This window comes from Podarcis vaucheri (genome assembly GCF_965113315.1).
Source record: "Podarcis vaucheri genome assembly, chromosome: 17".
Classification (NCBI taxonomy): Eukaryota; Metazoa; Chordata; class Lepidosauria; order Squamata; family Lacertidae; genus Podarcis; species Podarcis vaucheri.
The window spans coordinates 6,453,981-6,460,001 of record NC_138755.1 but is presented as its reverse complement, the minus strand read 5'-3'; positions in this window follow the sequence as shown (position 1 = coordinate 6,460,001).

Below are 6,021 nucleotides of genomic sequence, written 5' to 3'. Positions count from 1 at the left end.
CGGGTCCTCGGAGCCATCCGCGCGCGGCCCAATGGCGAGCCCCGCTCAGCTCTGCGGTTCCCGCCCAGCGCCGCCCGCGACCAATGGCCGCTCGCCTCTCCGGCAGCCTCAGTCGGCCTCGGAGTTAGTGGCCGCCTTGAGCCCCGTCAGGGAAAAGGCGGCGCGTCAGTCGGGACCGCCACTTGGGAAGACAGGCGGACTGATGCCCGTGTACTGGAAGAAGCAAAGGTCACCAGTGCTGAAGCAATGACTCTTCAACATCAACTTCGTTGGACTGGTCATGTTGTTCGGGTGCCTGATGATCGTCTTCCAAAGCAACTCCTCTATTCCGAACTTAAAAATGGAAAGTGTAATGCTGGTGGTCAACAAAAGTAGCTTAAAGACTGTCTCAAGCATAGCTGTCAACTTTCAGATTTGAAAATAAGGGATCAGCAACCTCACCTGTCCCTGAGACAGTCTACGGGATATCTAACAATCCAGGATAGTAGCGGGAAACGGCGCTGAAATAAGGGAATTTCCCGCAAAAAAGGGAAGGTTGACAGCTATGGTCTCAAAGCAAATGTTAAGAAATGTAGTATAAAAACCAACAATTGGGAAACACTGTGAGCGCTCCAATTGGAGAACAGTCTTTACTAAAGGTGTCATGGGCTTTGAAGACACTTGAACTCAGGACGCAAGGGAGAAACGTGCTAAGAGAAAGGCACACTTAGCAAATCCACACCGTGATCAACTCCCACCCGTAAACCAATGTCCCCACTGTGGAAGGACGTGTGGGTCCAGAATTGGCCTCCACAGTCACTTACGGACTCATTGTTAAAACTGTGCTTATGGAAGACAATCTTACTCGGCTACGAGGGATCGCCAGAGAAGAAGACAGAATGACCACTTAGGAATTAGTACCATGTTCTTCCTCCTCACCTCCCTGAACAGAGCACAGCAACACACACCACACACACATGCTCATGTAACTAAGGTCTTATTTTATGTAAATATAAAAGAAAAGTTTCTGCAACATCCCAATCGAACTGACTTCTATGGAATTCCTGCATCTTCTCCACCATAGGTAAAATACAGAGGGTAAACTGTACCTCATTTCTACCCTTGTCCATCAGCCAGACACAAGGTTTTCTCTGGCTGGAGCAGAGAAAGTGGGAAAGGGTAGCATTATTTATTTCTCAGCAGCTAGCAACTTGCACATTTTAATCCACACTCCCAATACGTATATTTTTTATATATAAATAAATTTGGGTCATATGGTGCCGAGTCCAGGCAATGGCCATGCTCCTAGGTAATGCGGCAATGCTCCTATTTACTTTTTGTTGGAATACTACTGCCTCTTCACAAACGAAAGATGAAGCCGTTTCCTATAGAGAACACTATTCTACCTAAAAAGAGGATTTATAGAAACCATGATTTTTGATCCCTTTGGCAGCTTTAGGTCAGGAGATGTTGGCAGGATCTCGTAGGTACATCACACCAGTCCGTGGCCATTTGGGGTGTGGGAAGAAGCCACAGTTGCTCAACTATCTAATGCAATCCCACACAGGTTTCCTCACATCTAAGTGCCACTGTGTTCAGTGAGTGTTTATGCCTAGTATCGCAACCACAACAGGCTTGCGAAACATTGCAGTTTGATTTCCCAATTCTTTCCCATCTCTTCGGGCATTTCTAAAAATCTGACTTCTCCCATCTTGGTCTCATGATTGCCCAGGGCCTGTATATAAATGCCTGGCAGTGAACCACCCTGCCATTAAACATTTTGCTCTTGAAGTGCTGTCAGTACTCAGCAGGACCATACTGTCCTCTTTGCCCTAATTTCACAGTGCCTACCTTTATCTGCTCTCTGTTCTGCCCCTACTGGCTGCTATCTGCAATATTGTGTGGCTATCTTTAGTATTTAGTCTGAGAGCTGCACATTCTCCTATCCTGAACTGCATGAGTGTGTTACTTAATGTTCACCAGGGTTTATCTAGATCAAGGGTGGCCAACTCCCAACAGACTGCGATCTACTCACAAAGTTAAAAACTGGCAGTGATCTACCACCTTTTAGGGAGGGGGAAAGCCACGTTTTTGGGGGGTGCAAGGCAAAGGTGTTGAGCTTTTTTTAGGGGAGCCAAACTTGTTGAGCTTCTTTGGGGGGAGCCAGTGATCCACCAGTGATCTACCACAGATGTCCAGTGATCTACTGGTAACTCACGATACACCTGTTGGACGTGCCTGATCTAGATTCTAGAATGGGTACGCCATACCTGCCACCAGATAGACCAAAATGGAAGTCTTGTAGTAAATTAGTCTTCTATAAGATTGAGGCAAGTATCTTCAAAAGATTCTGATATAACGACCTTAAAAGATAATCATGCTTTACAGTCTGAAATGCACAACCTATGTCTTCAAAAATAGTGCAAAGGAAAAACCAGTGATGGTGAAAACAAGGGCTACCTTCTGTACATTTGTCACAATATAGTACAGTGGTGCCCCGCAAGACGAAATTAATTCGTTCCGCAATTTTTGTCGTCTAGCGAATTTTTCGTCTTGCGAAGCACGAAATCCCATAGGAATGCATTGAAAATCAATTAATGCGTTCCTATGGTCAAAAAAAGTCCAAACAAAGCCAAATTTGGTACAACAACAGTTTATTAACTGCTCTTTAAAGTCACACATACTGTAAAGAGCAGTTCAAAAATTGAAGGGAAAATAAATTAACTTTATAAACAAAACATGTCTTTGTTTTTAGTCAAAGAAAAAAAGTCGCGAGACGTTTTCGTCTTGCGAAGCAAGCCCATAGGGGAAATTCGTCTTGCGAGGCAAATCGCGAACGGAAAAAACTTTCGTCTAGCGAGTTTTTTGTATTGCGAGGCATTCGTCTTGCGGGGCACCACTGTAATATGTTTTGAATGCATTATAAACGTGCAACACCAGATGGCACCAGAGAGCAAAAAGGAATTTTTATGGAATTTTACATAAGCTTCTTCTTGTTGTTATGATTTAATTCCTGACTTATTTATAGCGTTTTTAACCTGTGTCTAGATCCATCCCAGCTCAGAGTCAGGCAACCATTTGGCTTCTCTAACAGGCTTGTTGCTGCAGAAGATACAGTTGTGTCTTCTGCAAAAGATCTGCTTTTCCCTGCTGTGGTATAATTAGGGTATGTTTTTTTAGCCGGAACTCAGTTCCAGTATCTCTCAGGTGGGTGCCATTGCCATTATAAGAGAATAAGAGAGGTGTTCGTGGTGAGTCCTAGCACCTATTTTTCTAGAAAAATAGCACTGGGAATAATAATAATAATAATAATAATAATAATAATAATAATAATAATAATGGTGTCCTGCTTCCATCCAGGAAGGTGCTGCTGTTGCACCCTCAGTAATGTAGTAAGATTCAGGATGTCAAGATTCTTGGCCACATGGTGTTCAATAATTATCCCCTCTCCCTGTGAAAATTGGGTTGTGGATTCCACATACTTGGGGGATATCCTGGGTTGTATCCAGTAATCCACAAACAGAATTCCACTTGCAGGGCTTCCTCTTCCTTCCCTCCGTGTGCCCCCAAAATCTGTTCCAGACGGCTCTCCAAGTCTCTGGAGCTGATTTTGTGAATGCACAGGAGGCTGCAGGGGAGAAGAAGAGAAAGTCTAGTGGAAAATGAACAGTAGTGACTACCCCAGGGTATACAGAAGTAACTAAGTTTCTGAAATGAAATAAAATTACATTTAAAAAACTTTAATGGAAACCTTTGACTTTACTTAGTTACTCTATTCATAGCTGTTGAGCCTGTAGAAAGAAAAAAGGATCTACAGAAACAAGAAAGACTGTGGGCCAAACTGGACATAACACAATGTGCCACTTTAAAATATGTTACAGTATATATATATATATATATATGCAGGTTTTGGTGTCTTCGGGTGTCTTCCCGTGTAAGAGTCGGGGTGTCTGTGCGACGTTTCGACGAGGTCTCACTCGTCATCTTCAGGCTGGTGCTTTCAGCTTCTTGTTACTGGAACAGGCTCTGTTCCAGTAACAAGAAGCTGAAAGCACCAGCCTGAAGATGACGAGTGAGACCTCGTCGAAACGTCGCCCAGACACCCCGACTCTTACACGGGAAGACACCCGAAGACACCAAAACCTGCATTCCTGTACCCGTGAAAATCTACGAAAGCATATATATATATATATATATATACACACACACACACACACATATATATATATATATATATATGCTTTCGTAGATTTTCACGGGTACAGGAATGCAGGTTTTGGTGTCTTCGGGTGTCTTCCCGTGTAAGAGTCGGGGTGTCTGTGCGACGTTTCGACGAGGTCTCACTCGTCATCTTCAGGCTGGTGCTTTCGGCTTCTTGTTACTGGAACAGAGCAGAGTCTGGTGTTTGAGTTCCTATAAATACTGTTGAGGGGTGTGGTGTATAGCCTCCAACGTTCTGGGCAGAGAGGAAGTTCCTAGATTAGTGTGCCTTTTCTTCTTTTGTTCCTTAATTACTTGAGGGATATCTTGGGTGATTTCATGAGTGATACCACCCAGTGATATTCAGAATATCACTCATGAAATCACCCAAGATATCCCTCAAGTAATTAAGGAACAAAAGAAGAAAAGGCACACTAATCTAGGAACTTCCTCTCTGCCCAGAACGTTGGAGGCTATACACCACACCCCTCAACAGTATTTATAGGAACTCAAACACCAGACTCTGCTCTGTTCCAGTAACAAGAAGCCGAAAGCACCAGCCTGAAGATGACGAGTGAGACCTCGTCGAAACGTCGCACAGACACCCCGACTCTTACACGGGAAGACACCCGAAGACACCAAAACCTGCATATATATATATATATATATATATATATATATATATATATATATGCTTTCGTAGATTTTCACGGGTACAGGAATGCAGGAATGCAGGGCGACGTTTCGACGAGGTCTCACTCGTCATCTTCAGGCTGGTGCTTTCGGCTTCTTGTTACTGGAACAAGAAGCCGAAAGCTGGTTCCAGTAACAAGAAGCCGAAAGCACCAGCCTGAAGATGACGAGTGAGACCTCGTCGAAACGTCGCCCAGACACCCCGACTCTTACACGGGAAGACACCCGAAGACACCAAAACCTGCATATATATATATATATATATATATATATATATATATATATTATAGGCACTTTGGTGGGTGTCAGTTTTAATAGGAACTGCAGCACGGGGAGTGGAAGGAGATTTAACCCTTCTTTCCCTAGTTACAATCCTGACCAAATTTCCTCTTCATGATGCTATTAGCCCTAAAAGAATAAAGCTCACGTTGGCACCAAATTTATAATGTTCATATACTACCAGACAGCATTTTCCCACCCTGTTGCCACCACAGCACAATGTACTACTTTTATGTTTCACTAGCAACCCTCTAAATATGAGAATAATGAATCAGGAATAGAAAAAAGTGTGTCTGACCTCAGAAGGTGAAAAGTACAGGAGGCCGAGGCTCAGTGTCCCTTCAGACAACCTGTTTATTGAACATTTATCTGTATTTACTTGCATAAAGCTTGATTATATCCTATCATTCATCTGGATTCATTTACAGAAAGTTTATACGTCTGCCCATTAGTCATATGTTCATCCCACATTTTTCTATGCATTTCACTATCACTTCCTGAACCACAAAAAGACCGATTCCCCCCCCCCCCGTGGATTTGTTGGTCTATGGTGACAGAGCTGTTTAATCCACTTTAATTATGCAAACTCAAAGTTCTGGTATGTGCTTGAATCCGTGGCCTCCGGAAGGCACCCTCAAAGGAAAGGATCCTGTGTCTGTTCTCCAAGCTGCCCAGTTTCTTCTGCACAATGTCAAAACACCAAAGGCGAAGCTAAGATTTCCTGTGTAGAGCTACTCACTTGAAAAGTCTCTAGTTACTACAATATTAATTCCATTCAAAGGTAAGTGGCATAAGCTATTTATCTGTGGTCTTCCAGACATTTTTTTGTTTTCGTTTTGTTCTGTCCAACAGGCACATTAAGATCCAAGC